Here is a 10,906-nt window from a genome sequence, read left to right as displayed (position 1 = left end):
GTGTGTTTATATAAGTATTTATTTATATTAGGAAGACCTAATTTAACTAGACCTTAACCTGTACATTATACTGTTCTAAATGGTGAGAAAAGGTTAAATGGACTTGAATTGTCAGCGATACACTTGTGTCACTGTGTAATCTAAAAAATCTGCTTTGTATAATGCACATGTCTTTTTTAACATAACTAGACTTAAGTGTATTCCTTGCAAGAAAAATGTAATGAAAAAAGCATGCCTTTGTTTTTTTGTGCTTCTTTTGTTAATTCCCTTTTGGTATATTGACCTGTCAAAAACAGACTTATTAACTGAGTTGAAAGTACTGGAGTTACAGTTCCATTTCCCATAGAAACAAATAATGGTTCTAACGTACTCTATTAAGGATGTTTGAGTTTATTTTGGGTCTTTTACTGCTCAAGCATGTAGTATACATCTTATAATTTCTCTAACTTTAACTTTATCCTGACCTTAGTTTTGCTGAAGTGACCTTAGAATTATTGTTATTGTGTCTCGGGTACAAAGTTGGTTCGCATCTAGGCAGCAGGAAAGCATATGGTGGACAATCTTATTCAGCAGTTGGCACGAAACACTCGCATCTCAATTAGGGGTGTAAACGAGCCGAGTCGAGTATTGCTGAGCTCGACTCGACTCGAAAACTCTGAAATGGAGTTCGACTCGACTCGAAAACTCGCGAGCTTAAAATTTTCAAGCTCGACTCGAACTCGAAATCCTGAACTGAAGCTCGTGAGCAGCTCGAAAAGGCTCGAAATGAAAAAAAATCTTAAACTTAACTCGATTAAAGCTTCAAACTCAAACTCGAACATGAACCTTAAATACATGAAATTTTACTGTATTTTTAAAAAAAAAATCAATACATAAATATTAATATTATTATTAATTTATTTTTTTAAATAAAATCTTAATATATTATATTTTCGAGCTGCTCACGAGCTTTTCGAGTAGAATATCGAGTAGCTCGTTTCAGCTCGTTAAGAACTCGAGTCGAGCTCGAGATCGAGTCGAGCTCGAGATCGAGTCGAGTCCATTCGATCCGAGTATTTATCGAGCCTTGATCGAGTCGATCTCTAATAGCTCGCTATCTGTCTCGTCTCATTTACAGCCCTAATCTCAAGTCCATGGTGGAGTCATCATTTTGTCGTTTCATGGAAGCATCTTAAGTGATTTCTTAGGTTCATACTTTGTTTATTCCGGTGAATAATGTTGAATTACATTAGATTTCAATTGGATGTTTGTAACTTTGATTTATTCATATTTTATGTATTTTTACTTAATTCGAATCTTAATTACATTTCGATGTTGTCATTTGATATTGTTACAGGTTAAAATTGGGTAATATATAGTTGATTTTTTAAAAAAAAATCAATCGTGATTAGCATCGTTTTAGGATTGAAAAATGCCATTATATACATAATTATTAGTGGCGTTTGTTTAAAAAACGACGCTAAATTGCCTAACTTTTGCGGCGTCTGTACCAACACTACTGCTAAATAACCTGACTTTTTACGGTATTTGTTAACGTAAAACGTCGCTACCCGTTGTGGCGTTTGTATAGCCGGCGTTTCTTGTGGCGATTTTTTACGCCATGAGCATTTTTAATGGCGCTTTAAAACGCAACTATATGTGTAAAAAAGGGTCGCTACAGACTTGTTTTGTTGTAGTGGTTCTAACATCAAATTTATAATATCAACTAAAAGAATGTTACATGAAAAATCTTAATTTTATCTAACAATCGCATAACCTTTAGTTTATATGTCTCGACCATAATTGTATAATATTTAAATGAGACAATAACCTCAGTGACCAAAAATGCCTTATAATATACGATTTTAACCAACTTTTTTTGGATTTGCCAAAATGACCAACTAAATCGCAATGTGATCGATAATTCGCAACGCGATCTCCGGTATCACAAATCAGTTTCCAGATTCGCAACGCGATTCTGACTATCGCATTACAATTTTCCGATTATCGATTTTCCGACTATCGCAATGCGAATATGTAAATCGTAATGCGAGTATGACTATCGCAACGCGATTCTGACTGTCGCAACGAGATTCTAACTATCGCAACGCGATTTTGACTGTCGCAACGCGATGCTGACTATCGCAATGCGGTTTTCAAAGCACCATTATTATCGCAACGCATATTTCTTTTGAAATTTCAAACACGAATATTAATATATCGGAACACTAAACCGTCCACAGTATATCCTGTAATCGCAACTCATAACCTAAAACCCTAAATCACAACTCAGTCTCATCTCCATCTCTCACTCTCTAAGGCGACATCCGTCCCCATCTCCGACGAAATCAGTCTCTATCTCCAGCAAAATCCGTCTATCTCCATCTCTCAGAGCCACCCTCACAATCATTCACGGTCAGAAATGGAAAATCAACCAAATCAACCACCGAGGGTTAGTTTTTTTAATTATTTTTATTTTGAAATTTTTGCATTATTATTAGGTTTTTCATATTGAAATTGATAATAAGTTTACTGGTAATTTCAATAATAGATTAACCATTTCATTTAGATTGCTTATTAAATTCATTTGATTGCTGCCAATACTGCTAAACTGTTTAGTCTTTAAACCCTGTGAATTTAGTATTTGTCTTTGTTTTGTCTTTTGGTTGAAGTAATGCAATCCATTCAAGTTTCAATTTTAGTATTTGAAACTGAGAATCGCAACGCGAAATGAAAATCGCAACGACAGAATCGCAATGCGATTTTAGTTTCACGTTGCGATTTTCATTTCACGTTGCGATAGTCAAATTCGCGTTGCGATAGTCATTTTCGTGTTGCGATTTTCATTTTCGTGTTGCGATTTTAAGTTTCAGAAACTATTCTTCTTCTGTAAATTGAAACTTGAATGAATTGCATTACTTCAACAAAAAAACAAAGACAAATACTAAATTCACAGTGTTGCAAATTTAAGTTTAAAGAATAAACTACTACTCTTTATGTGTATTGTTCTTGGTATATCTTCACAGTGTAGTTTTTGGTATATCTAACTTGGTATGTTTATTGTTTTTGTAGAACTTTTATTCGGCTCAATTGACCTTAAGAAATAAATTAAGCCTGGTCAAAATAATTGCGTCGAAGCTTTCACCTGCACAAAGAAAAATATTTGAGGATACTTGCTTCGGGCCATGGCTGAAAGTACAACATCCGGGTAGAGATGCTATGTTGACCCATCTGTTTCTTCAAACCATGACTAGTGATCTACCAGAGACTATACAACGTCGTGATGAAGAGATATGGTTTGATTTTCCACCGGCGTATACCTGTTTTGGGCGGGAGGAGTTTTGCTTAATCACCGGTCTACGCTTCGGAAACGATGATGTAGATCGGTACACTAGACATATTACCTGCCTATCATGGTTATCCCGGGTTTTTCTTGAGCTGTTAATGGAGAAGTCGAATTTACACGTGGAAGACTTGACGAGATTATTGAATAAGAAAGATGGTTTTACTCAGATGGATGACGTCGATGTTGTCCGAGTATGCCTTCTAATACTTTTGCATGCCAGTTTTTTAGGCAGAGAAGCCAGACAACCTATTCCTAATTATCTAAATAAATTGGTAGAGGACCTAAATGCATGGAACCTGTTTCCGTGGGGTTCGTATCTATGGAAAGCTATATGAAATAAGTTATCGTCTGCCTTTGATGATCAAAAAAGTTTGCGCGGCGATGGTTCCAAATACACTTTGTCAGGCTTTATTTGGGCCTTTAAGGTAAGAATTTTTATATAATGTTTCTAAAATTATAATTAATTATTATTTAACAATTACTAATGTTTGTTATTATATTGTTTGTATATTTGGATATTTGAGGCCTTTCCCGCCATGCAGATATATGCATTAAAAACTTCTAATGATATTCCTAGGGTTATTTCCTGGAAGAGGAAACGAACCTTGCAGCAATGAGAAGATTTACTACCGTATACGACAATAAATAATGTAAGTTAACACAAATACTACCATATGTTTATAAACAAGTTATTACTAGTGCACGTTTCACTTTGTTTGAGCTTTTATATTGTTAAGAGTCCAACACTCCATTACAGAGACTGACACCCACGGAAGCTGAGCTTGCCACTGATTGGTGGCAAACTAGTAAGCATTTTTTTTATGGCACAGATGATGAGCAACCTCCACTTCGAGAGCCATCACCTCACCCAGAGCCATCACCTGATCGACCCGACTATACACCTTCACAGCGAGAGCCATCACCTATTCTGTTACATCATCGAGCCTCTTCTCCACCATCACCTCATGATAGGCGATCGGCAAAGTTGCCACAACGTTTATCTCCCTGTTCTCCACCTCCACGGGATGAGTTAGGGAAGTTATGTGATGAGGTTAATGCCTTGCGTAAGGAGGTCGGTACTTTACGCGATGACAATGGTGCATGGCGTGTTGAGGTGTTTACTTTACGTGGTGAGGTAGTCGCTCTACGTGAGATGGTAGCATCGTTGCAGAATGATGCAGAATGAGGTTCATACTCTACGCAACGAGGTAAGTTTAATATTTTTCATATTTAACTTGATGATAAATTTACTCGTAATTTCACTTAGATTCCATTTCACTTAGATTAACCATTTAACTTAGATTGCTTAGTAAATTCATTCGGTTGCTGTCAATATTGTTAAACTGTTTATTCTTTAACCATGTGAAGTTAGTATTTGTTTTTTGTTGTCTTTTGGTTGAAGTAATGCAATCCATTCAAGTTTCAATTTGCAGAAGAATAATAATTTACTTTCGCAACGCGAAAATGACTATCGCAACGAAAGAATCGCAATGCGAAATGAAAATCGCATTGCGATTCTCTCGTTGCGATAGTCATTTTCGCGTTGTGATAGTCATTTTTGCGTTGCGATAGTCATTTTCGTGTTGCGATAGTCATTCGTGTTGCGATTTTAAGTTTCAGATTCTATTCTTCTTCTACAAATTGAAACTTGAATGAATTGCATTACTTCAACCAAAAGACAAAGACAAATACTAACTTCACAGTGTTAAAAATTTAAGTTTCAAGAATAAACTACTACTCTTTATGTTGTCATTGAACCTGAACTAAACCTATATGTTGTCCTTTTAAATGTTTATATAAGTGATTACTTCTGGAATGTTATCTGATGCATTTTTTGAACAATGATAGAATAATGACTTTGGTGAATACCGTGTAAGTTTGAAATATATTTGTCTTTATTTTCACTGTTTAATATCATGTTTGTTTATTTACTGATTTATGTATTAATTTATTTTTAGTGGCCCGCTAAGGTGGATGCTCTACGTCGGATTTTTCTTGCAAGACGGAGTTCACGCATCAGACGGCGTGCACGTGTCAGTAAGTCTCTGTTCACCCCAATAGTGCGAAGAATCTGTAAGAAAAAACCCGACACACCTGACATCGTTCAAGAGGCCTCCCCTATCGTTCAAGAGGCCCCTATCGTTCAAGAGGCCCTATCATCCCTCAAGAGTTCCCTCCCACCGTTCAAGAGGCCACTGTCATCGTTGAAGAGGTCCCTCCCAACATTTTGGAGCCCGATTCACATGGCATAATATATCGAATTATTGAGAAACCCCCTCACGTGCCGAACATGATGGATGACTGTTGGCTTTCGTATAAGTTATCGGCCAGTACCATTCCGGCAGATGAAGTGGAGAAGAAACAACTACCGGAAATAATTCTGGATAATACCCTTTTGGCTAAGACCGTAGTTGATTTTTATCTACATGAGCGGAGCCAAGGGTGTTACGCTGACATATACAAACTCAACGATGATATGCATTTGTTGATTGAACGGTCTTGGTGGGGTGTGTTATTAGGGGTTGAAGACAATGGCTATTTCGATGGGGGGTAAGTCTTATATTTTTTCTTATATTTCATTTTGATTAATTTTTTTAAAATTTATGTAATTCACTAATATATGTCTTTTTTTGTAAAACAGCATAATGATGAATGGGTGTACGTCTTCTAATAGTAAGGGCTTTGAAGAAAAATAAAAATAAAAAAAATACGCGATATACAATTATGCCGACGTCTTTTCACTTAGTTCACTTGAAGAATCAACGATAGAAATCATATGTGTTGGTTAATGGACAAGCTAAACTTTATCCTACATTGTGGGAGGTCGATAAGGTTAGTATTTATTTTTTTTAAATATTTTAAAGGTGTTCATAAATAAGTGCACAATTTGAATTATTACTTATGATTGCAGGTGTTTATCCCTGTTTTGGAACGTAATCATTGGCTTCTCGTCGAGCTTCAGCTCCCATCCCTGACGACAATAGTATATGACAGTATGATAAATTACATATCATTGTCTGATTTGAGAGATATTATTAAGGGATGGAGCTCTCATTTGGCTAAATTCTTGGATGTGATTAATTATTGGACTTATTCTGGAAACAATAAGCCAAAGAAGTTCAATGTTACAGTTATCAGAGACGAGACCGCGCCACAACAACGCCGGAAGCCAGAGGGGATTGTGGTCCTCTCGTATGCATGTGCTTGGAGCATTTGACGACAGGAAGTACACAGTTTCTACCTCCCACCGATAGAGATAGAGGTGCAGTATGCTTGTGGTTTCGGCATTTTATGGCTAGAGCGATATATTCGAGACGCTGCCTACCTGCATCCGCATTATGAAAGTGTCCATAAACAATTTGTAAGTCAAATGCAAGTGTTGTTAAGTACCTAGAATTCAATAATAATTTGTTGTTTATTGGTTTTAGATGTGTAGAAAGTGTTATTTGAGCAAATGTTTGGTTTTTGCAGGTTAATCCTAAAGTGAGCTGCGTGAAATTGATGTATAGGTGCATAAATAATTGTATGGGGTACACTTTTTTTATTGTTTAATTGATTCTTAAAAATCTGATTTGTTTAATTGATGAGGAAAATAAGAATTATTATCATTTTTTGCTTGTTTAATTGATTTATAAAAACTGATTTGTAAAAGTTGATTTGTTTAATATTGATGTGTAAATAATTCTTATTTGTGCTTGTTTAATTGATTGAAATGTAAAAGTTGATTTGTTGATTTCAATCTGCATCATATTGAAGGCAAAAGACCTTGCAGCAATGAGATTCCTAGGGCTATTTTCTGGAAGAGGAAACGGACCTTGTAAATAATTCTTATTTGTGCTTGTAAAAGTTGATTTGTTGATTTCAATCTGCATCATATTTGAGGCCTTTCCCGCCATTCAGATATATGCATTAAAAACTTCTAATGATATTCCTAGGGCTATTTCCTGGAAGAGGAAACGGACCTTGCAGCAATGAGAAGATTTTCTACCGTATACGACAATAAATAATGTAAGTTAACACAAATACTACCATATGTTTATAAACAAGTTATTACTAGTGCACGTTTCACTTTGTTTGAGCTTTTATATTGTTAGGAGTCCAACACTCCATTACAGACACTGACACCCACGGAAGCTGAGCTTGCCACTGATTGGTGGCAAACTAGTAAGCATTTTTTTGATGGCACAGATGATGAGCAACCTCCACTTCGAGAGCTATCACCTCACCCAGAGCCATCACCTGATCGACCCGACTATACACCTTCACAGCGAGAGCCATCACCTATTCGGTTACATCATCGAGCCTCTTCTTCACCATCACCTCATGATAGGCGACCGGCAAAGATGCCACAACGTTTATCTCCCTGTTCTCCACCTCCACGGGATGAGTTAGGGGAGTTATGTGATGAGGTTAATGCCTTGCGTAAGGAGGTCGGTACTTTACGCGATGACAATGGTGCATGGCGTGTTGAGGTGTTTACTTTACGTGGTGAGGTAGTCGCTCTACGTGAGATGGTAGCATCGTTGCAGAATGATGCAGAATGAGGTTCATACTCTACGTAACGAGGTAAGTTTAATATTTTTCATATTTAACTTGATGATAAATTTACTCGTAATTTCACTTAGATTAACCATTTCACTTAGATTGCTTAGTAAATTCATTCGGTTGCTGTCAATATTGCTAAACTGTTTATTCTTTAACCATGTGAAGTTAGTATTTGTTTTTTGTTGTCTTTTGGTTGAAGTAATGCAATCCATTCAAGTTTCAATTTGCAGAAGAAGAATAATTTACTTTCGCAACGCGAAAATGACTATCGCAATGAAAGAATCACAATGCGAAATGAAAATCGCATTGCGATAGTCATTTTCGCGTTGCGATAGTCATTTTTGCGTAGCGATAGTCATTTTCGTGTTGCGATAGTCATTCGTGTTGCGATTTTAAGTTTCAGATTCTATTCTTCTTCTACAAATTGAAACTTGAATGAATTGCATTACTTCAACCAAAAGACAAAGACAAATACTAACTTCACAGTGTTAAAAATTTAAGTTTCAAGAATAAACTACTACTCTTTATGTTGTCATTGAACCTGAACTAAACCTATATGTTGTCCTTTTAAATGTTTATATAAGTGATTACTTCTGGAATGTTATCTGATGCATTTTGTGAACAATGATAGAATAATGACTTGGGTGAATACCGTGTAAGTTTGAAATATATTTGTCTTTGTTTTCACTGTTTAATATCATGTCTGTTTATTTACTGATTTATGTATTAATTTATTTTTAGCGGCCCGCTAAGGTGGATGCTCTACGTCGGGTTTTTCTTGCAAGACGGAGTTCACGCATCAGACGGCGTGCACGTGTCAATAAGTCTCTGTTCACCCCAATAGTGCGAAGAATCTGTAAGAAAAAACCCGACTCACCTGTCATTGTTCAAGAGGCCTCCCCTATCGTTCAAGAGGCCCCTATCATCCCTCAAGAGTTCCCTCACACCGTTCAAGAGGCCACTGTCATCGTTGAAGAGGTCCCTCCCAACATTCTGGAGCCCGATTCACATGGCATAATATATCGAATTATTGAGAAACCCCCTCACGTGCCGAACATGATGGATGACTGTTGGCTTTCGTATAAGTTATCGGCCAGTACCATTCCGGCAGATGAAGTGGAGAAGAAACAACTACCGGAAATAATTCTGGATAATACCCTTTGGGCTAAGACCACAGTTGATTTTTATCTACATGAGCGGAGCCAAGGGTGTTACGCTGACATATACAAACTCAACGATGATATGCATTTGTTGATTGAACGGTCTTGGTGGGGTGTGTTATTAGGGGTTGAAGACAATGGCTATTTCGATGGGGGGTAAGTCTTATATTTTTTCTTATATTTCATTTTGATTAATTTTTTTAAAATTTATGTAATTCACTAATATATGTCTTTTTTTGTAAAACAGCATATTGATGCATGGGTGTACGTCTTCTAATAGTAAGGGCTTTGAAGAAAAATAAAAATAAAAAAAATACGCGATATATAATTATGCCGACGTCTTTTCACTTAGTTCACTTGAAGAATCAACGACAGAAATCATATGTGTTGGTTAATGGACAAGCTAAACTTTATCCTGCATTGTGGGAGGTCGATAAGGTTAGTATTTATTTTTTTTAAATATTTTAAAGGTGTTCATAAATAAGTGCGCAATTTGAATTATTACTTATGATTGCAGGTGTTTATCCCTGTTTTGGAACGTAATCATTGGCTTCTCGTCGAGCTTCAGCTCCCATCCCTGACGACAATAGTATATGACAGCATGATAAATTACATATCATTGTCTGATTTGAGAGATATTATTAAGGGATGGAGCTCTCATTTGGCTAAATTCTTGGATGTGATTAATTATTGGACTTATTCTGGAAACAATAAGCCAAAGAAGTTCAATGTTACAGTTATCAGAGACGAGACCGCGCCACAACAACGCCGGAAGCCAGAGGGGATTGTGGTCCTCTCGTATGCATGTGCTTGGAGCATTTGACGACAGGAAGTACACAGTTTCTACCTCCCACCGATAGAGATAGAGGTGCAGTAGGCTTGTGGTTTCGGTATTTTATGGCTAGAGCGATATATTCGAGACGCTGCCTACCTGCATCCGCGTTATGAAAGTGTCCATAAACAATTTGTAAGTCAAATGCAAGTGTTGTTAAGTACCTAGAATTCAATAATAATTTGTTGTTTGTTGGTTTTAGATGTGTAGAAAGTGTTATTTGATCAAATGTTTGGTTTTTGCAGGTTAATCCTGAAGTGAGCTGCGTGAAATTGATGTATAGGTGCATAAACAATTGTATGGGGTACACTTTTTTTATTGTTTAATTGATTCTTAAAAGTCTGATTTGTTTAATTGATGAGGAAAATAAGAATTATTATCATTTTTTGCTTGTTTAATTGATTTATAAAAACTGATTTGTAAAAGTTGATTTGTTTAATATTGATGTGTAAATAATTCTTATTTGTGCTTGTTTAATTGATTGAAATGTAAAAGTTGATTTGTTGATTTCAATCTGCATCATATTGAAGGAAAAAGACATGTTGGAGGTACACTTTCGCAACGCTAAACTCAAAATCGCAATGCGAAAGACAAAATCGCAACGCGAAAGTCAATTCATGTTGTGATAGTCTAATACGCTTTGCGATTTTCTCGTTGCGATAGTCAAATACTTGTTGCGGTAATCAAATTCGAGTTGCGATACTCAAATTCGTGTTGCGATTTTCTCGTTGCGATAGTCAAATAGCCGTTGCGATAGACAAATTCGCGTTGCGATAGTCATATTCATGTTGCGATAGTCAAATTCGCGTTGCGATTTTTGAGTTGCGATAATCAAATTCGCGTTGCGATAGTCAAATTCGCGTTGTGATATTCAAATGAATATGTGATAAGTGATAACAACTGAACATATCATAGCAATGTTTAAACTCAAGTTACTAATACATGCCTAACTGAAAATGTTAAAAGTTTACACATAAAATACACATAATAGTCAAATTCGCGTTGCGATATTCAAATGAATGTGTAATAAGTGATAACAACTGA

The sequence above is a fragment of the Hibiscus syriacus genome, unplaced genomic scaffold (assembly GCF_006381635.1).
Source record: "Hibiscus syriacus cultivar Baekdansim isolate YM2019G1 unplaced genomic scaffold, ASM638163v2 tig00002237_pilon, whole genome shotgun sequence".
NCBI lineage: Eukaryota > Viridiplantae > Streptophyta > Magnoliopsida > Malvales > Malvaceae > Hibiscus > Hibiscus syriacus.
This window is presented reverse-complemented; position numbering follows the sequence as displayed.